This window comes from Vicugna pacos, chromosome 1 (assembly GCF_048564905.1).
Source record: "Vicugna pacos chromosome 1, VicPac4, whole genome shotgun sequence".
NCBI lineage: Eukaryota > Metazoa > Chordata > Mammalia > Artiodactyla > Camelidae > Vicugna > Vicugna pacos.
The window spans coordinates 20,206,492-20,227,978 of NC_132987.1; the positions used below are offsets into that span (position 1 = coordinate 20,206,492).

The following is a 21,487-nucleotide window of genomic DNA, read 5'->3' on the forward strand; positions in this document are numbered from 1 at the left end:
GGAATGAATCTTTTCAAAAGAAATTTTAAAAATAAGACTCATACTACCAGAACCCACGGAACATGGATAGTTTGGGGGGAAAAAAAAACAAGCAAACAAAACCTGTACGTTAGAGCACTATGCCGTTTGCTCCACAAGGCCAGTTTGTGGCAGGCCTCAGTAAATACTTTTTCAATGAGCAGTCCCAGAATCTTGGACGAAGGATCCTAGCAGGCAGGCAGTGCCCTTTATTTAAGGAAGAGGCCTGGGTCTCTTGCGTGAAATAGCTTTAACAGCATGTTGGGAAAAAAATCAATCTAGGCCTCTCCCGTCAGCCATGGGAAAGCGCAGGTGACACCCATTCCTGAGCATTTAAGTTAAAACTGCACTTTCTCTGAAGCCTTTTTCTCTTAAATGTGCAGGGGTTGATGCTGTCTGGGATCTGGATCCGGAACCCAAGGACCCCTCTGCGGACTCAGGCCTGGTTCTTATAGTGACAGGCTCTGTGGCCAAAGACCCCAAACTGGGTTGTCCTTGCGGCAGGTTGCCAGTTGTGTTCTCCCCCGAGAAGAGGGAGGTGGAGGCCGCTGCCCCCCTTGATGGCATCTGAGGTGTCGTGGGTCCCTCCACCCCCGTCGCTCCCAGGTAGGGTCTGGGGCCTCGCCGAGAGGTGGTGCTTTCTTCCTTCCCAGCCCCGCCGCGGTCCTCCCGAGGCCCGGTGTTGGGCACGTTGGTCCCTGGCGCTCCAGCCCGCGACTGAGGTCGGGGAGCCCTCTTCCTGGCCGGGCCGCGTCTCCGACCCCGCGCCGGGGGCGGGCCGGGCCGGCCGAGCCGAGCAGCCGGCGTCCATTTTCTGGGCGGTGCTGCGCGGCGCCGCGGCCTGACTCGCGGGTCCGGAAGCGCCATGGACCCCCGGGGAACGCGCTCGCGGGGCAGCGGTGGAGCCCTGTAAGTGCCATCGCGGGGCCGTGTCCGGGCTGGGTGGGAGAGGCGCGGCCGGCCTGACCCCTCCTCTCCTAGGAGGGAGCCTCGAAACCCGGCCAGGGAACGCTCGCGCAGGACTGCGAGCTCCGCGGACGCTCAAGAGCCGAGCTGCTGCGGGGACCGAGCGCCCGCAGGTGCCCGGACGCCGGGGCCCGCGCCCGGGGGGAGGGGGTTCCAACCGCAGAGTCAGGGCACTTCGCACCGCAGCGAGTGGCCCGTCTGCGCGGCTGTGCTATAGGGCGGGGGGCCGGGGACAAATGCGCACCCAAGGGCTGGGGACGTGACGGGCTCCGGTCCAGCAGGCTCAGGAACTGAGCTGACAGTCCATCTCCAGTCCCCCGGACTGCGACTTGGACCCCCGTCCGTCCGGACCTATCCGGCATCTGAAGATTTTCCTTGCTTCAACACCAAGCCCCTTGAATTGAATGGGACGTGCAAAGGCAGGGCCCTGCCCCCAGGGGTTTGCAATCTCAGCCTCCTACTTCTGCAGTAGTTAGGTCTCCAGTGTTGGTACAACACGACCGCCCGCTGTTAGCCACTTCTTTGCAGGGAATATCGTAAATCACCTGAGATTTTAGTCTGTCCGCGGTTCCACTTTGTAACTCCTCTGCTATAGGTAAGTGACTAATTCCATTCTGGACTTGGGCCTAAATTGAATCTCTCTCCTAAGGATCCATTATGGATGATACGTATGATGGTGCCTTATACATATTTTAAAGGTTAAAGACTTTTCTCCTAATCATGAAGCTCAACAACTCGGTCAGGTTCTCATGGTTAAAAAGCATAAGAGGATTAAGTACGCGGTTTCAGAGAAGCTTCTCCTGAGGTACTATTATCTGGGTGTAGTGTTTTTTTAATGAGAGTAGGGACGCATTAGAAGATTGTGAAATCAGTTTAGTGGGTTACTACCAGATTATGAAAAAAGAGATAAAATATGTAATGCAACATAGAAAAGAATAGAATAGACTAGAAAATATGGGTGCACTACGCGTAGTAAAAGTAAGCATTGTTTTCCGACTGTGGGGTTTCAGTTTATATAATGTGATTTTTAAAAATGATAGGTCTCTGTCAAAAAGTTTTTAAAGCTTAACTTACAGATTAATAACCCAGGATTTGGAATCAGTTGTACCTGCATTTAAGTCCCAGGTCTAACATAAACTGGCTCTGTGACCTTGAACAGATTCTCCGACCTTTCGGAGACTCTTTCTTGTGTAGCTATAAAATGGGGGAATGTCTTCTACAACCTGAACACTATATGAGGTCACATATGTCAATCACTTTGCCCAGTGATTGACTTACAGTAGGTATTCAGTACACATGCTAATTGCAACTCAGTTGTTGCTGATACATTAATCCTGACAGCTAGTCATGGAACGCCATTCTTTCTTTTTCTTTTTTATAGACCTCAATGTGGAGGAGATGGAGGACTCAGAACCAAGGATTTCCAAGTGATTTCTTCCAAAGCACGAAAAACTAACTCTGTTAAGGCTGGTCTGTTCTAACTGAGGTAACTGAATTTGCATCTCTCCGTCGTCTACATGCAATAGGGAATGGTTTCTCTGAGGAACTGAATGACTCCCAGGGGGCTTACGATTTGGGCCAGGGATCCACTAGGTTTGGGGGATTACAAAGTGACAATGACATTTAAGCGAACTGTTATTAAGGAGGCATGATGTGTGAGGCCCCTGTGATGAACAGGGAACTAAGTGAACGGGGCTTCAGGCCAGCTGGTTTCTCGTTCCTTTTTCTGCCAGTGATTGTCGTGGGAGCGCCTGTAAGTCTCTTCTGGCTTCTTCAGGCCAGAAGGACCTACAGACATCACTGAGGTCCGGAGAGTTTGAACAACTCTTCAGGGAGACCCGGTGGCGTAGGGGCAGGACTGGAGCTTGGATCTTGATTGCTCAGTCAGGCAGCCGGCTTCTAGGCCTGCTGTAGGGTGAGCACTGTGCTAGACACTGAGGATGCAAGCCTGAGGAGCCCACCCCCAGACACTCGCAGTTTGCACAGACAAGTATTGACAGCCCAGCACACTGAACTCCACCTTTGAGGCCTCCACAGAGCCCCAGATGGTGATAATAACAACTACCATTTGTCAAGCCCTTTTGTGTGTGTGTGTGTGTGTGTGTGTGTGTGTGTGTGTGCAAGGCAGTGCATTAAGGGCTTTAAGTGCTGTATTTTTACTTACTCCTCATAACACCACTGCGAAATAAGGAAGGATAGATGTGAAGGATTGAAATGTGAAAATGCAGGCAGGTCATGGAGGGCTTTGCATCTCATATACATCTAGGGTGTACATTCCGTATGCAAAGCACAATGCTAGGACCATAAAGTTGCAGGGACAGTGCTTGCCCTCCAGGAGCTTGTAACCTTGACTCCAAGGAGGCGGAGTCAGGTGGGCCGTGCCTGACATACACCCCTCTCTCCTCCACCTGCTTCTCTGACAGTCAGAGAGAGATCTGTCACAGAAGAGGCCAGAGTAGTTGACATACCACAGTTCTTACCCTCAATGCAATTTTCCATTTTTTTCAAATTTAACATACAATTCTATCCACCTATGAAAATTTGTACTTTCATTTTATAAACAATAGTAAGGGCTTCTCTGAATTCATGTATTTATTTGTTCATTCAACAAATGTTTATTGAGCTCCTACAGGGAACTTACTTGGATATTCAAGACCAAATATATTACTGTGTTTTTACAATCTTGGTATTAGCTATCATCAGTCTCTTAGCAAAGAATTATTGTTCAACTATTAGAGATTCTCTGTTAACGTGCTAGACTATCAGCTCTAGGGATGTTGGAGATTGACGCATAAATAGGATTCCAACTGGATAAACAGGAAAATCTTTTTTAAAAATCTTAAAATCCTCAGAAAGGAATTTCTTACTTCTCTTTTAAATTTTGATTTTTGCCATCACCTACATTTAGAGGCCTTTTATTTATACACAACCTATAGGCAGAGTAAAAAACAGTTTGGCCAGGGGTGGGGGGTTTTCTTTGACTTAAAATGCTCTCCTTTTTTAGCTTGTAGGCCACCCACGACTCAGAGTGTTCAAAAGTAAAGCAATTTAAGGGATACTTGAATTTACAAGGTGCAGAGTTAGAGATAGCTCCAATAATTGCATTGAGTAGCAGAAATCAGATTGTAAGCCTTAAATGCCACTTGTAATAAACTTAAGCTCCAAATGGAACAAATGAGATGCTGAGTATGAATGTGCTTTGGAGACTTCTAGGAGTTCTAGAAATGTTACAGCAAATATTTATTGAGTACCTGCCATGAGATGGGGAGGACAGGCAGTTCAGAGCGCAGAGACAGGGAGAGCAGTTAGAAGGGTACCATAGTTCACCAAGCAGAAGGCCGGAAATGGTGACAGCAGTGAAACGGGAAGGGAGCAGATGTGAAGGAAAGAACTGACACAGTCTGCCCTCAGAGTAGAGAAGAAGCAGCTAAAGCTGGCGCTGAGATATCCAGAGCAGCGGTACCCAGGAAGACAGCTTAGATGAAGGTGACGGGCTACATTTTCAGAGGTGCTGAGATCGAAGTATTGAAGCATAATGTCCCTGAGATGATCTGGGGCTTTGCAACCCAGAGGAAGGCCAGGGCTAGTTTGGGAGTCACTGGGATGTAGAAGTCAAGAGGTGAGAGAGGAGATTTTCCAGTGGGAGGATATAGGGAGGAAAAGCTTGAGGATGGAATTGGATGAGAAAAGAAGGACCTAGGGAGGACCTAGAGAAAAGTCTGGCAAGAGAGTGAGGAAGAACAAGAGAATAGGGCTCCAGAAGCCAGAAGAAGGGGGTTTCCCAGAGAGGGGAGCCTGGAGTGTCAGACTCAGGGAGGGGAGGAGGGGTGGCCCAGGAAGGCCATTGGATTGACAAGCGCTAGGTCACACATTTGTTGGCATTTTCCTTTGTAAGGCACTGTGACTTGCACAATGAATATCAAGTGGTTTCGTTTGCAAAAATTTGTAGCTTGCACACATCAAGAATCACTGTTAAATTTGACCCTAGTAAGCCTCTAGTAATCACACTTCTGAGTACTACAATTCAGGCAGTTAAATGTGATTTTGATAGTAGTCGTACACTTTATTCTGTGGTCAAAACAGACCGACCAAAGAATATCCGGTGATAGATAATTCTTTAAAAACTACATTGCTGTTGATGCAAAGGTTTCTGACAGTAATTAAATTTTTATTTTGCCTTTTGCCATATGGCTGTTATATGACATGAGAGAGAGAGAGAGAGAATGTGTGTGTGTTTTCATGGGCATATGAGCTTAGGACAATGGAATGAGAAGGCTGGGGTCAGATAAATCTAGTTTCACAACCTAGCTGGGCTATTTTCCAGGGTTGTGACTCCAGAAAAGTTACTCTCTCTCTAAGCCTAACTTTTTCCATCCATCACTCAAATAGGATTATTTTGAAGATTGAGTAATATATAATTTGGTGAGGATCTATATCATAACAGGCAGTTAATAGATGCTGATTCCCTTCCCCTTACAACCTTTTTTAGGTATGTGCATTTCTGCATAATGATCTTCTACAGGCAGAGCCTTACCTTTACAATTCATTTTAATGTGTTAATTTTATCATGGAAAGTGCATGCCTCCTGTGAGAGTTTAAGTGACCTGCAATTTCATATAGACAAGAATTCATCTGGGGAATTTTGTTAAAATGTAGGTTCCCAGGTCCCTGGCACAGAGATTCTAACTCAGTAAATTTCAGATGGGACCCCTGAGAATCTTCATTTTAAACAAGCACAGCTGTGATGAAGATCAACAAATGCCAGTTTCTAGGAAGCAGAGGAAGGGAGTAGACCTGAGCCTTGATAGGCTGATGATTTCAGATCCAGTTTCTATTACAGACATGTGGATGCTCAAAAGCTTTGTATCTGTATTATTAATGTTCATGGATTATGTTTGTAATAAGATGAAAACAAATGGATCCCAGCTAGTCAAGGAATGGTGGTGTTACTGCCCCACCGCCATCGCCATCTGCAGTGTATCCACAGTGGTACTGAGCAACACACAGCCCCCATGTCAGCTTCTTTTCCTGTGGAGTAAGTGGTGACACCCTGACCCTATGCCCTGAGTTTGCAAAACCAGTGTAACCTGAATGTTGTTACCAATAATATATTTAATGGCAGTAACAGAGCATAGTCATGCCAGTAAAATATTGTGATGGATTTGTCTATCTGACTCTGTGTCTTCTGGTTGATAAACATCTATGTCATTATATTATATTCCTCTCATTCTCTGCATCTTGGAATCATAATTTTTAGACTAGTTCATATTGTTCCTCTATCCCAACCTCATTTTATAGATGAGAGAATAATTTATCCTTTCTTCCGTCCTATTCCTAGTACTCTTTGCAAAAGGATTGAAGTGTATTTACATGGTTGGTGTTAAGCTGTGTATGGAGAATATAAAACATATTTGACTTGTGTATATTAAATTGTGCTTTATGTTCCTGGTATATAATTTAAAAATCAGGTGACTTAACAGGGCTATATTTATTAAAACTATACTGAGTCATTTCATAACATGGTTGGCATTTCACTGATGGGTTAGTTCTTTTGGAGCAGGATGCCAGTGGCCTAGAGCCTTGCCTAGAATCAGGTTTTCTCTGTCTATACCCCTAACCTGAAGGGGAGAAAAACAGAACTGACTTTCATGGAGTCCATTCTGTACCTTATGTGCATTATCTCAGCCATCTTATTAGAACCTCCAAATAACCTAGTGTGGTGGAAGTTGATGCAAAGAGGTTCAGTAATGCTGTAGAGATGAGATTTTTTTTTTTCCCACACCCTGGGCTCTTACCTGACTTCAAAGTCCAGCCTCCTCTCACCACATCACATGTTGTTTTTCCAGCTACATATTATGAGTATGAAATAGATCATTGTTCCTGATAATGACTTAGAGACCCTTGTCCCTGATATTACAGTAACCTCAGAATTTTTAACAAGAAGCAAATGGACAGAGGTAATGTGCAAACTTGAATTTTTCAACAAAGATCAGCTATGCCAGGTATCAGATCAGGACCCCACCCTCATGGGGCTTCCTTATCTTTCTCACCTGTTCTTATCTGCCATCTAAGTGCTGCTTCAGGCTTTTCTTTTAAAGTGGAGACACCAGTGGATTTCTGCACTGATAAGAACAGTGTCTTACTATAGCTGTCACTGTCCTTGTGCCGGGCTAAATGTTCCCAGAGTCACTCTAGCATTTTGAAAGTTCAAAGCAGTTCCTTGGGGGCTTGCCCAGAGGTGCACAGTAAGTGTTTGTTGATTACCCTCTGAGGCCCCAGGAAAGTCTGCAGGGACAAGGGAATAGCGCTGAGCCCTGCAGAGGGGGTGTTGGGGGAGGCAGAAGACCACAGTGTAAGAAGCAAGACAGGAGGCCTGGAACTTGTCCCTGTGACCCACTGTGTAACTTTGGGAAAGAAAATCATGTAACTTTTCTGGCTCGGTTTCCTCACCTGTAACCAGAAAGTTTGGCTCAATGATGACAAAGCTTCCTTCCAGCTCTTCAGTGCAGTAATTCGACTTCCTGTCTGACAGAAAAGCGGAGGGACTGAGACAAACAGGCGGTAAACTCCATGTCTGAGGTCTGCCAGGGGTCCTGATTGCAAAGCTCCTTCCAACTGTCCTCAGAGAGATACTAGTACTGGCTAGACTTTGGATTCTGCCTTTACCCCGTACGCTTTTGAGGAAAGTGCATGAATTTAAGAGTGGGAGAGATTGTCTGCTTTGGAGGAAATAAGAATTCTTATTTGGAAGGATTGATTGGGAATCAGTCAAAAGGTGACAAAATAGGAGATAGGAAATCCCTGTTTTAAAGTTTATGGCAAGGAAGAACCTTAGAAATAAACTAGCCCAACCTTTTTGCATTCCGGATAAGGATACAGAAGTCCAGGGAAATTCATAGGGTTTGCTCAGGTCACACGGCTAGTGGCGAACACGGAACAGAAGCCAGTGTCCCCTGCCCGTTCAGTACGGTCTCTGCAGAAAGGGGTAGGTCCTGTCCTAAGGCAGATTGTCAGGAGAGCAGGAGATGGTAGTCAGCACGCAGAGCCTAAGGAGGTGGCAGGATTGTTCTGTTGGAGAGAGCAGCCCATGATGCCTGCTGGGCTTCTAGCAGGCATGGCTGGAAGGACACCACAACGTGAACCTCCCATCCCATTTGAAGCACTGGGACTCTTGTCAATTAAGGTAGTCAAGAACATTTCTTTTTAATCTGGGAGAGGAAGAAGGCTGTTTGCTATTTTTTAAAGCATTTTTCTTCTCTTATTTAAGTGAAAATTGCTCAAGTCTGCAATGATTTAATTTTGAGAGGAATGAAACATTTTCTCGGGGAGTATGAAGACCCAGCTTCCAGCTTCCACACCCCATGTTGTTGGTCCCTCCTCTGTGTGTGTTCATCCCAGGGTGCCTTGTTATCGTGAGAAGTCCAGTAGCTGTTCGAGTCCTAGAGACGGGGTTGTTGCAGCAACCCCTGAAGGCCGGCTTTGTGCCAGGTGAGACAGACAGAAGCTGCCACTTCCTGCTTTGTGAGTCGGATATTGTATCTAGGTCCCGTTTTGTTTGTGTTATTTTTCCTGTTCGTGTGTTAGAACGACTTCTGATTATTTGTAGAGTTGATTACAACTGGGTAATAAGGCCAGCAATTTAGTGAAAACAAAAGTGAATTTATTATCGTGGCAGGCAACAGTGTTCAGAATCAGTCTCCGCAAACATACATGCATTTTCATGGAAGCATGGAGATTTCTGATTAGCTCTAATAGAACACGGAATCGCTTCTAGACCAAAGTGGGGATTTTCTGTTTTCAAAACCTCGGCATTCTGGTCTGCGCTTGCTTATACTTATTTATTCTGGTCTTGTAGTCTCTGACCCAGACTCGGGGAGCAGGGGTCCCTGGATCTCGGGGTGTTTGATGCTCACCAGGGGAGGCAGTAGCCAGTCATGCCAGCTTCTTGGGTGTCTGCTGCGAATGCCTCCTGTGGTGTGCTCTGCCCTTCCCTTGGATGAATGCACATTCTACCTTTGCTCTAATATGGGAAGGGGTGGGAGGACCACTTTGAGGCAGCAGAAGGCACCAGGATAGGCGGAAAAAGAGATGACGTGGCAGAATGGGGTTTTACTCAGACATTAGAGAACTGGCCTTCCCCGGGTGCTGTGCTAAATCGGGTTAAAAAAAAAAAAAAAAAAGGAGAGAGAAAGAAAAAGAAAAAAGCCTGACCTTTAGAATTTTTCCTGTCAAGGTCTAGCAATTCTGGAGTTTCTTTCTCCATTCTACGCTGTAAGCGGGCTTTTTGCACAGAAGCACCGTAAATTACCCGGGAGAACATTTCTTCCTAAATGAATATGCGCTACGAAGCGAGTTCTTACCTTGTTTGATTGTTTATTTAATAGTCTTAATATTTGTTTTTGCTTTTGACGTTTTGCAGGAAATCACTCAAGAGCTTTGTGCCGTGTTTGAATGATCTATTTTAAGACTTTCTTTTCTATTTAATGATAGGCGTTTCTGATAAGATGATTTGCGCTTCTCTCTATTTTAGGAAATACTTTTTGAGGTCTTGTGTGTGTGTTTAAGCTTTTATGAAGCTTAAAAGGGGGGAGTCTTCCCTCCAGTCCTAGCAGCTACCTTGTATTAAAAATGACCTATTTTTCCCCCAACGAGGTTCCCTTATTCAGGGAGGATAATAAAAGTCGGGTGATTAGTCATTGTGGCGTTCAGCAAACAAATACTTTGGAGGCCATGATTTATGTTACTGGTCGGAAAAAAAGGTTCTATCTGTCTCTAGACAAGGACTCCTGTGAAAGGTACGGGCCCTGCGTTCCCAGAAGGTCCCTTGAGTGCCCTGCTTGTTGTGTTCAGGTTTCTAAAACCCGGTGGCCATTTTCTGTGAGTTTGAATCCCTGGGTTAAACTCCTCCCCCTGTGGAGTCTATGAGCATTTGTTTTCTAAAATGAAAGCACAGGCAGAAACTCGAGCTGTTCTGCAGAGCAGCCTGTTCTGTAGATTTTTTTTTTTAGATCCGTATATTTAAAGCATAATTTTTCTAAACAGCCTATTGTGGGTTTTTATCTGCAGTGGGTTTGGGTTTGTTTTGGGAATTTTACTTCTTTTAAATACAGACAACGTATTTATTGATGTAACTGCTCCCTGTTCCCCTCACCCCTCCCCAGATAATTTCACTGTAAAACAGGTGAGCAGGGGGAACGGTTTGGATACCTACTGCCAGAAACCTTCATTTAGTTTTAATTAAATTTCTTTCAGGGTAAAATTGGCTAAAGCTAACTGGAACTTAGTTCTTTAATACTCTTCCCTCCCCCCGCCCAACAGTTTTCCCCAGTTGATTTCTTTTGTCTAAACCATTGTGCATCCATTTGTGTGACTGGCCAGAGTTTTTTGTAGCATATCCGCAGTACAAAAAAGCTAAGCTTCTGTGCCTCTGGGCGTAGGTGAGATTGGCGGGTGGGCTTGACAGCTCTGCAAGTCACCTGTGTCTGGGTAGAGGTGACTGTTTCACAATCCTGTGCTGCCTCAGAGATGTGCGCAGCCATGCCTGGCCTCCCTCCAGAGATTGCAGTGTTGCCAGCGGTGGCTTCAAACTGGAAAAATGGGAGGTGGAACTGTGGAAAACAGGGGAGGAGGAAATGTGTGTGCAAGGAAAGTATGTCCGTGGACTCAAACATCTGAGTGCTCCATAAAAATGATCTCTGTACATTGGCGTTTTGTGTCTGGAACCAAGTGGGGAACCACCATGAATGGGGGACTGTCTAATGGTGGGGAGGGGGCCTGGTGGAGCAGGGCAGAGCATCAGCAGCTCTTCTCCAGGAGGTCCCCACCAGCATGCAGAGGCTTACACTGCTGTCCAGACCAAAGGGATTGGCTCCGCACTGCCCCCCACCTCCCAACATCTCTAGAGCGGGATTTGCTTCCTTGGGTTGTCCGCCATTGTTCCACTGAGTACCTCTCAGAGATTCCCCAAGGACGCTTGTGATCTTGCTGGATATGCTTTATCATGTCGACCCCACTGTTTGACGTTCAGGCTCCATTCCTGTGATCTAGGTTTTAGAATTGGTATTGTCTGTGTGATGCAGTGATGGAGTGTGATATCAATTCAGAATACTCTGAGCCACTAAGTGGCTATACCTGCTCAGCAATTACTGCTCCCCTCGTTACATCATCTGCTCGTGATGAATGGGGAACCCGCTTCTGAAATGGAGAGCTGTGCGCCTCTGAGGCTGTGAGTCTGATTGTGTGGAGGGCTCATTAGGAGTTACCATGTCCTTCTCGAAGCCTGAGCAGACTCTATCAGTAAATGACTTTGAAGTAAAGTGAAGAGTTTGATACCTGTCCCCCTGTCCCGCAGAATTCATCTATTAGGAAACTTTCCACATGGGAAGGAACAAACTGGAGGGATTCTGAAGAAACATTATGCGACCCAAATATATTCCATGTTAAGGCTTCTCCCAGCTACCATTCTTTAAGATGGAATACTTTGGTAGTTTTGAAAGCTTGAATACTGATTATCTCACCATTTAAATTTTAGGAAGACGATGACTCACAGTACAGAGACTGAAATGTTACAGGCTTACGTGATCTGTCCTTATGTTATAGATTAGGGTCTAAAATTCAGGTACATTCAGGGACCGGAAGGTAATATGAGTGTTCAGTGTGGGCTGGATATCAGAAGGTAGAGTGGTTAGATCGTGGCAAACTGGGGGCATTAAACCTTTCTAAAATACCACGGACTGAATGAAACCGTTCTGCTGGCTGAGTTCAGCCTTTGGCCTGCTGTTTTGCACAGCAGTTGTAGAGCTACGCCATCTGACTCCATCCACCAGTCTGGATTTCCTCAGTGGCAGCCTGCCCAGCCTTTTCCTGCAGAGCATTGGGCTTGAAACTCTCCAAGACCCAGCCCAAGAAAAACTCAGAGCCATTGAATCTTCTCTATGTCACAGCAAATAAAGGAGCGACTTTGAAATGAAGTGTGTCCGTCTCATACAGGCAAAGTGATTTGTTAGGAGAGTCAGCAACGGAACACAGTTTGTGTGTCCGAGGACATCTGGAGAGGCATCAGACATAGCAGCCTTGATTAAGCTTCCCAGTACTCAGTGTGCCCATCTCGGGACAGAACAGGAAGAACCCACCAAAGGAAGCCCCTCCTTTTCCGGGCATGTCACTCCCAAGGCAGCTGAAAGAAGCCAAGCCTGCAGAGGCTAACCTGGATGGCACTGGGCCATGGGGTGACAGCAGAGGATGGCAGGCATTTCTTGACATACCTGGTCTATGGTATTGACCTGCGTGGCCCAAGGATGCTTTGTGAAATATCAGGCAGTTAGCAACTTCCTAACTAGTCCTAGACTGGGACAATGTGAGAATTGTCCTCTCTCTGTTGACACTTGAATGACCTTCTGCACATCCTGGAATTTATAATGCCTTCCCTTTTTTCTAAACATCTTTTAATCACTCTCATTTTCGTCAGCTCTCATGATGCTAAGTGAGTCATAATGTCTGTAAAACACTTCACACAGGGCCTGGCTTGTAGAAAGTGCTCGGTAAATATTAGCTTTTATTGTCATTGGCATCATCATCATCGCCATTATAACTATTGCCATTTCCCCAGCAGATACAGAAACTTGGCTTCCTTAAACCTTGAACTTGGTTGTGTACCTCCACCATCTCTAGCCTGACATAAGTGAGGATGGACCACACGTACATAATCCATTGTGCCAGAAAATGAACTTAACGTGTCCCCACTGACTCACACACAGTAGTGTTTGGGGAGCACTACTCTAGACGCTGGTGGGGCACAGAGACAGACTTGCACAGAGATTGGTCCTCGTGGACTTACTAGCTAGGAGGTACTTTGGGGCAGTCTTGGGAGAGGCTGAGGGGGTGCCTTTCACATTATGCTGTAGGGGTGTATGATGGGGTGGCTTTGATGACACTAAGAATCTGATTCTGAAAGGCTACTGTCTCCTGGCTGTGACTGAACCTTAAGAAAGCACCTGGTTCTTCCCCTCTCCCTCCGCCTCCCCCCCCCCCCACATGCCATTGACCTTCTGGCCATGCAAACCCTGTTGCCAAGACAGGAAATATTCCTGTTAAAGGGTAGGCAACCTTTGTGTGTCAGGGAGCCAACACAAAGAGTAACAGGTTAGGGTAGGACTTTAATGACAGAACAGATATCAACGTAAAAGTGAGGGCAGTCCAGTCTCAGTGAAGATTTTGGGAGCCTGGTAGGCGATGAGAAGGAAGGTGTAACTGAACTTTCTTTAATGCTGGTGACCAGGAGCATTGCCTGTTCCTAAGAAACATTTTGAAAAATAGAAATAACCAGTCCCGTGCTGTCGTTGCTGTCGTGCTGATGTACTGTTTGGTTTGGGAGCTGCTAAGGTGGTGAGGAGAAAAGGGCCATAGTATCTTAGAGATGAAATCCTAGCTTCATAGCAAATTAGTTTAGTTTAGAAAGTGAATTAACCAAAAGCCTTTTCAGCCCTTCAAAGCTCTCACCTGTATTTTGAGGGTAATGTGGTTTAGCGTTTTGTTAATTTATGATCGTGGTGATGTTTTCCATTCTGTATGGCACTTTCAAATGGCCCAGGCCCTGGGCTGCCCAAGACTTGGAAATGCAGCTGCATACTTAGTGGTCCTGGAAATGGCTCTCTCTTCTTGTTTTCTGCCACCTCTTCCTGCCACTATTGGGGAACTTAGCTTGAAGTACTGGATCCCAGTCCCCTCTCCCCATCCATCCAGATGAGTTACTGCCGTGGTGCCTGGTCGCCCCTCCCAAGATAGGTCTACATCCCCAAAGCTGAGAATGTGGCCTTTTTGGAAAAAAGGTCTTTGCAGATGCAAACTTTTTAAGGATCTTGAGATAAGTTCATCCTAGATTATCAGGTGGGTCCTAAATCTAATGGTAAGTGTCCTTATAAGAGACACGGAGGAGAGACACAGGAAGAGGAGAGGGCCATGTGAAGATGAAGCAGAGATCAGAGCTCTGTGGCCACAAGCCGAGGAACCAGGGACCAGCAGAAGCTGGAAGGGGTGAGGAAGGATTCTCCCCACCGAGTCTTCAGAGAGAGCATGGCCCTGCCAACACCTTGATTTTGGCTTCTGACCTCCAGGACTATAAGAGAATAAATTTTTCTTGTTTTTAAGTCACTAAGTTTATGGTAGCTTGTTTGGCAGCCTCAGGAAACTGATACAGTGTCAAACCTAGCCTTGTTCCCAAAGTGCCTGGAAACTTATTAAAAATCAGTTTCTGGGGTCTTACCCCTGGCTGTCTGATTCAGTCAGTCGGGGGTGGCACCAAGAAACTAAATTTTTAATAAGAGCCTCCAGGTGATGCTTGGACATCCATTACCCTCTCAGTATCAGTGTTCCTCAAGTGCCTTCTTTTGGGTTACTTTCTTTTCACCCGCTTTCCTTAGGCATTATCCATACTCATGTGTGCAGCCGCCTCCTGTGTGTCCATGCACTGTACAGCTGAATCTTCAGCCCTGCTTCCTTTCGGCGTCAAATCCACGATGGATGCCTGTTGGTTGAGGGTGCCACCTGTGTCTTCCACAGCCTCCTCTGAGGGAGCCCAGACCTCATTCTCCTCCTCCCAGACCAGCTCTTTGATTTGGTTCCCTACCTGTTAATGGCCCATCTAGGCCACAGAACTGGTGTGTCAACCTTCATCCTTCCCTCTTTCTTGCTCCCTCAATTTCCGACTAGTTGATTTCTTCCATCCAGATGGCTTTTCTTTTTCCTTTTTTGTCATCCCCACCTGTTTCCTTGCCTTCTTTCCAGCCCCACTCCAGACATCCTTCTCATCAGACTGTTCCTGTCTGCGAATGTGTCAGATGATTCCTGTTTAGACTGCTCCCAGAATGACCTGTCTGCAAATTTGTCAGATGATTCCCACTTCATATCTTTTAAATGACGCACTGTTGTCCGGGCTGCACATTAGAATCACCTGGAGTTGTTGTGTTTTTTTTTTTTAATCTCGATACGTAGCATCCACCCACGACCAAACAAATCAGAATCTCGAGTTGGAGCCTGAGTGTTGGTATCTTTTTCAGGTTCCCATAGGTGATTCTAGTAGGCAGTTATGGGTTGAGAACTACCAGGCTAGAAGATAAAGTCCAAAGTCATCGTGACGCTCTCTTCACAACCGGGTCCCTGACCAGTTTCTCCCTCTCCATCTCCCATCCGGCCCTGCCCTCGCTGCTTGCAGCAGACATCCCCACCCCTTTGCCATTCCCCAAATGTGTCATTCCGCTTCCTGCCTCCTTGCCTTTGCTTGACCTCTCCCTGAAATAGAATGTCTTTTCCCCTCTTGGATTCCAAAGAAAGGCTCCCTATATTTCAAGATTTGTTTCCACCTCTCCTTCCCTGACTCTCCTTCCCTAGGCTCAGTTGAAGGCTGCCTCCTCCAAAGCCCTGGGCACGCTCACTAGAGCGCATCCATCATCACAGAGGAGCTGTCTGTCTCCTCCGTTGGACTGTGGGCTCCAGGATGTTGCTGGAAGGGGAAAGAAAAAAGAATTAAACAAGGCCAAGGGAATGGGATGGTTTTTCTGCTTCTCTGAATGATTGTACCCACACTGCCTGATAGCTCATTAGATACTTGTTAAGAAAACAAAACTCTGCTTGGTTTTAATGAATGTGATGAAGTTGTAGTAGTACTAATGTGTAATACCATTAATTGAACCCTTGCAAGCTAAAGTCTCTACACTCATTGCCTCATTTAACCATCAGAGTAATCATCTCAAGTATCATTCCCACTTTAGAGAATGAATTAAACAAAATATTATGAGGTTAGATACAGGAAAATGGCAGAGAATACGAAGTAGAATGCATAGATGATCACCTGAGCAGCAGTATGTCAATGGTATGTAGGCTGATCAGGGAAAAACCAGTTTAATTGGTAAAAAATAGCTAATGATTTGTAGTTTTTTTTTTTTTGAGTGGCAAATACACATTTGACACTAAATTTGGCATAAAACAAACACAGCCATTAAGCATATCAATCAGAAGATGCGATGGTGACTTGCACTAACATTTGGAATCCCATAAATGTAGTCTTCCTTTTAAGTATGCTGGAAGGAGTTTGTGGCCCAGAGTCACAAGATCAGGGGCGAAAACCCAACTTGCCAATTATAAGCTGTGTGGTGGTGGGATTTTGGCTTAATTTTTTCCGAGCTTCAGCCTCTTCATCTTTGAAATGGAAATATTGTTTCACAGCCCACAGGGGTGTTGTGAGAAAGAAGAGGAGACCATGTGTATGAAAGTGATTTGTAAATGGTGTAGGGCTGAACAGGAAGAAGGTGAGGTGTTCTTGTCTTTGTTCTGTGTTCAGGTCCAGAAAGTTGGCGTTTGGGAAGAGTCCGGATGGGGAAGGCGGTGTTCTACCGGGTGGGCCAATATGGGCACAGAAACAATTGCCACTGCCCGAATTTCCTGGTGGGGCAGGGTACCAGGATTCTGGGATGGGAGCCCCTGAGAAACAGGTGGCCTGAACTAGTTAGGGAGGATGAAGGAATGAGAAGAATGGTTGGAAAGTTAGAGTCTTGCTGTGCTTATGATACAGTGGAGCTGAGAGGATGTCACAGTCAGGGTTTTGCATTGGGTCACCTGTAACCAAGGACCAACCCAGGGACCACCGATCAGCTCCAAGGGCTTGATATCTTGTTCTTTCACTCGTAGGTTATTCCTAACAGTTTCACCCCCAGCAGCTCTAAAGTTTTCTGGATGTCAGTGCAAGTGCTCACTCACCTCGAGGTCTGGGTGTCTCCATCCCAAACATGTGTTGACACGCCAGGGCTTCTCCTCACAGGGTCATGGCTGCTTCCTGATAGGGTGGCTTCAACCTCCTTCCTCTTTAAAGGTGAAACCAAGGCTTTGTCTTTTTTATTCTAATAGATTGAAAAATATTTTCTGAGTCATCATCAGTATAACAGTCCCAGTCTTGAAATATGATCTGGGTGGGTTAGAAGAATGGTCACATTCTGCTGCTCTCCAGAGGGGAGACTTTTTGTCTCAGACATCACCACCCTAAACTTAGCTGAATGTTTCCGGAGTGAGAATCAGGGTAACATGTCTAAGGAATCGGTAGGTATATTTTAAGACTGAATTGACGTCCTAAGATATTCCAGCAGGCTAGCGATAAAGGACCAAGGCTGCTCCTTTTGGTTACAGATGACCCAATGCAGACATCAAGTGAACACGATTCCATTTAACCAGAATGAGTGATTTTTTGAGTTTCAGTTTAAAAGTTCAGCCATGGAAGTTGGGAAGCCAAGGAGGAAGAAGAACTCAAGGGAAGAAAGGAGAAGTCCATGCCAAAAAAAAGAAAAACTCTGTGTATTATAAATAAAATCAGTGATCACGCACTTCATATTTGCTGTGCACTTGCACTGGCTGAGTGCTCCAAAACTCTCCTTTAATCCTCCCAGCACCCCATGAAGCGTGTAGGATTTGTTCCATTTTGTATGTGAAGACACTGAGGCTTAGGGAGGTCAAGTACATTCTAGGGTGAGCGGGTCCCAGCAACTGGTAGTTGAGGAGTACGGTGTACTGCAAGGTGTAGGGGCCAGAAGGCTGCAAACCTGTTTTGGTGACACCATGAGACCTTAGGCCAGTCATTCTACTTCTCCGTGCCTCTGTTTTCTCATGTCTAGAAAATGAGAGGGTGGGGCTAAACTAGCTCAAGTTTCTTGTCTAAAATTCTCTTTGTCGGGGCATCGTTGGAGTTGGAGACATTTAGCCCAGGAAAGGGACATGCAGAGGAGCCATTCTGGGCTGTCACGTGGCAGAGGCTGCAGCTGAGGGCCCGTCAGCGGCTCCCTGTGAGGACTGCGCCTCTCAGGAGGAAATGCCCACACTGGGTGGAGTGGTCCCCACCCCTGGTCTGAAGAATCTCTAGAATCCGTTTGTGGCAAATTAAGGAGTTAGAAGGCGCGCTCCACTAAGAAGCTTGCTCTCTTTGCTTTTTGTTTATCTCAAACACCCAGGGTCTGTTTACTTTGAAGAGAGGCTCCCTCCTCTGCCCATTTTCAGCAGGGTTTCGGGGACTGGATTCCCGGTCACTCAGGACCGAGGAGCTTGTTTTTGTGTGGACTCAGCACCATCTTGTGGACATGGCCCTGTGAACGGGGGGTGGACTCCGGTCATCAGCCATGAAGGAACGGCAGGACACATCCCTGGGAGAGCTGCTGCCAGCGAAGGGCTCTGTCTAAGGGGTGGTGTTTCTAAAAGGGGCTGCCTGTGCTCAGAGCTGGGAGCTGCCTTGGGGAATTTACTTTCATGACTCTAACCCTGTTGTTATGCCCATGACGCTGGAAGAGCAGAGTGGGCAGGCTCAGTGACCTAGTAGCCGGACCTTCCCAGGTACAGCACTGGGTCCTGTTTCCTAGGGGAGGGAGTCAGTACAGAGGCCTCTTCGGGAGGGAGCCCCAGGCCCCTTCCCCTCTGGCCTCCCTTCCCCTGTATCCTGCGTCCAGGCCCACCTCTCCTGATCTGGGACTCCACCCTGCGGCCTCTCCTTCTTGCTGGTATCGACTGCCACTCAGAGCATAAGCTGCCTTACCGTGCTTAAAGGCCCCCTTCCCAGCAAGGTGAGGGTGGGACAGATTGAAGTTGTGACGGGAACAGAGCACTTGGGCTGGAAAATGCTTTGCCTTCGCTGACCCTGTCTCCTAACACTGGTGAGGCCAGCCGCCATGAGGCTTTTGCTATTTCTGTGCGTGAAGAAACTGAGTGATAATCTTATCCAGGGCTAAGAGGATGGTCTGAAGGCAGTCTTGCTCAGTGCCTTTACCAGATGGGGAAGAGCAAACTGTGGACCTAGAGAGGCCACTTGAAGCGTAGGAGCTCTCTCTGGTTCTTCAGTGCCCCAGCCTCCTCTCCTCTGCTTATTCTTCACAGAAGGGTTGGCAGGGGACTGGGGGGATATTTTTAATGGGCATGCAGGACATCCCAAAACAGTAGAGTCACTGATTTTGTATCTGTTAATACAGTTACTGGCTTTATTTACATAATACTACATCACAATGCATATGCTTATTCTTTAAAAGTATTTGTTGTTTTCAATTACATTACCATAACTGTAATAATAGTCTCCTAAGAGCTTAATATAGGAACACTTAGTGAATTACCCACAGTCCCTTATTTTGCTAAATATTTATTTTTGCACTTAACTTCCCTAAGTATATGTTTCTAACTTCCCTCCTTTTGGGGGTTACCCTGGCCTGAGCCCCATGCCTCCTGACCATCCAGCCCGCCAGAGCTAAGCTGCCCAGGCTCCCTGGGAGCCCTCAAAGCCCAAGACTCTCCAGGCCCCTCATCTCTCCACTTCAGCCCCCAGGAAATCTCCACGCACAAAATGACCCATGCTTCCAACACCCTCTCAACCAACAAACATTAAATTGGTTGCTATTATCCTAATGAGATGGGCTAGAGAGGAGAGTTGTAGGAATTGTTTTGTTTTTCTGGGATTTTCATGGAAAATGATCAGGGTGAATGAGAGCAGTGAAATGAGATACTATGTTCTTATCTGGATTGTCTCTTCTAATCCTATTAAGAACTAAGTTGCATTTTTATAGCCATTTTATAGATTAAAAAAAAATCTTGAGGTGTTAATTAACTCATCCAAATTCATACAGCTACTAAGTAGCAGAACTGGAATTTGAACCCAGGAGTGTGTGAGCAGGGGCCCTGCTCTGTGCTCTGAGGCTAAAGATGACTAACTCTACAGGAGAGAGGACGGCCCAGGGAACAGGATGAGGAAAGCTTAGAACTATCGACTACATCTGACAGTTGTCAAAAATTTTAATCAGGGGCTTCAGTGGAAGCTTAAACTAAAATCTAAAATCAGCATACAAACATGCAAAACCCCAAACTGAACCCAAAATTTAAAAAATTTTTAGTGAATAAACCACTACCTAATGAATCCATTAACCTGAGACATACACTAAGAAGATTTTTAAGTCAAAAACCCAAAACATCTAAGTAGTATCTAAAATAAATCTTAACCATTCTGACTTATTAGGTTCCTAGTTTAAAGTAAGAGAGAAGAGCTCTCAAGACTTCACCCTTCATGGGTGGAGGGTATAGCTCAGCGGTAGAGTGCATGCTTAGCATGCAGGAGGTCCTGGGTTCAATTCCCAGTACCTTAGTTAAAAAAAAGAAAAAATATTTTGCCCTCCCCAAATCCCCTTGGTGTGAGGGCAAAGGAGCAAATGTCATCTGTTGGGGGTTTAAACAGATAGGAGAGGTGATAAGGCAGAACACAGGGGAGGCTTTTTTTTTTTTTAATGAAGTAAAAGAATATGGCCATCTGAAACAGGCACATGACCCAGTAAACGGACAGTACCTAGCCTTGTTCATGAAGCCAAATTTCTGACTTAAAAGGACAAGTGGACAGACAGACTGGAAATGTGTAGATGATTTAAGTATTTGTCTTAAACAGATTATTTTAGTCCCCTTCCTATCAAGCTTTTTATCAGAATTGCTAATAAATCGCCAACTTGAATAATTTTTATTTAAATTCTTAGTGCCTTCTTCCATGGGCTTAGAAGAAATGCTAACAAATGGTGAAACTAAAGAAAAGAAAATCCTTTAGATACTTGTAACTCAGTGCCTACATATGACCTAAGGCTTGGACCTAATGACTGAGACTGAGTTAAGGAGACCCTCTGGGGTATTAAACATTGTGCAGGGGGAATGGGGAGCCGTGGGTGCACAGTGAAATAGAACACTTGTCTCCATTGAGGAATTTCACATTCCCTAGATTTGGGGCTTGGGGCCAAGGTTTGATAACACTTGTTCCTACTGACATTTGTGACTAATAATAATTAATCGATAATAGTAATACTAATAATAGCCAAGGTTTATTAAGCTTGATTTTGTGCCAGATGTTAAGCTCAGCACTTTATAGGTATTATCATTTAATCCTCACGTTAACCTGATAGATTCTCTTACGAGCTCCATTTTGCAGACGAAGAAGCTGAGGTGCAGAGAGTTTAAGAAACTTGCCCAACGTCACAGCCGGAACATGACAAGAGCCACTTGACACGAAAGTTCAGGCTGTTGGCCATGGTGCCAGACTGGACGTGGTCTGCCTTATCCTAGATTATCCTTAGGGAGAGCCCTGAGTGGACGCTGACAGTGCTCTGGGGTCTCCCAGCTCTTTGTGCAGTGGCTTTGGTCTCCCCCCACCCCATCCCCTTCCTGTGCCCACTTCTCGTGGTAGCCTGTGTTATACTCAGTAATAGCGGGTGGGTGGTAGGCATTCAGTAAATATTACCTTCAAATGGAAGTGGATCAAAAATGATAATATTTATGAGTGCCATCTATTACTACAAAGTGTATTTTTTTAAAAGAAAATAGATTAAAAGTAGGAATTTATGGAAAATTCTGAGTTTCCCTGAGGTGTTCACCCCGGGGCCACCTGGTGGTCCATACGGCATCTTTGTGCATATTAGAGAAGTGGCCCCCTCCTGGCTGGGGGATGCAGCCCTCACCAGGG

At 45.9% G+C, this 21,487-nt stretch overlaps 1 protein-coding gene across 1 annotated transcript in view; it reads left to right on the forward strand.

Moving 5' to 3' along the window:
- Positions 1-790: 790 nt before the first annotated feature.
- The window catches only part of ZBTB38 (zinc finger and BTB domain containing 38), a 40,770-nt gene continuing 20,073 nt past the window's right edge, over positions 791-21,487 (forward strand). The window contains exons 1-2 of the mRNA XM_015237929.3: positions 791-927; positions 2,366-2,470. The gene's annotated coding sequence lies outside the window, so the exon portion shown is untranslated. The remainder of the gene's footprint in view (positions 928-2,365; positions 2,471-21,487) is intronic.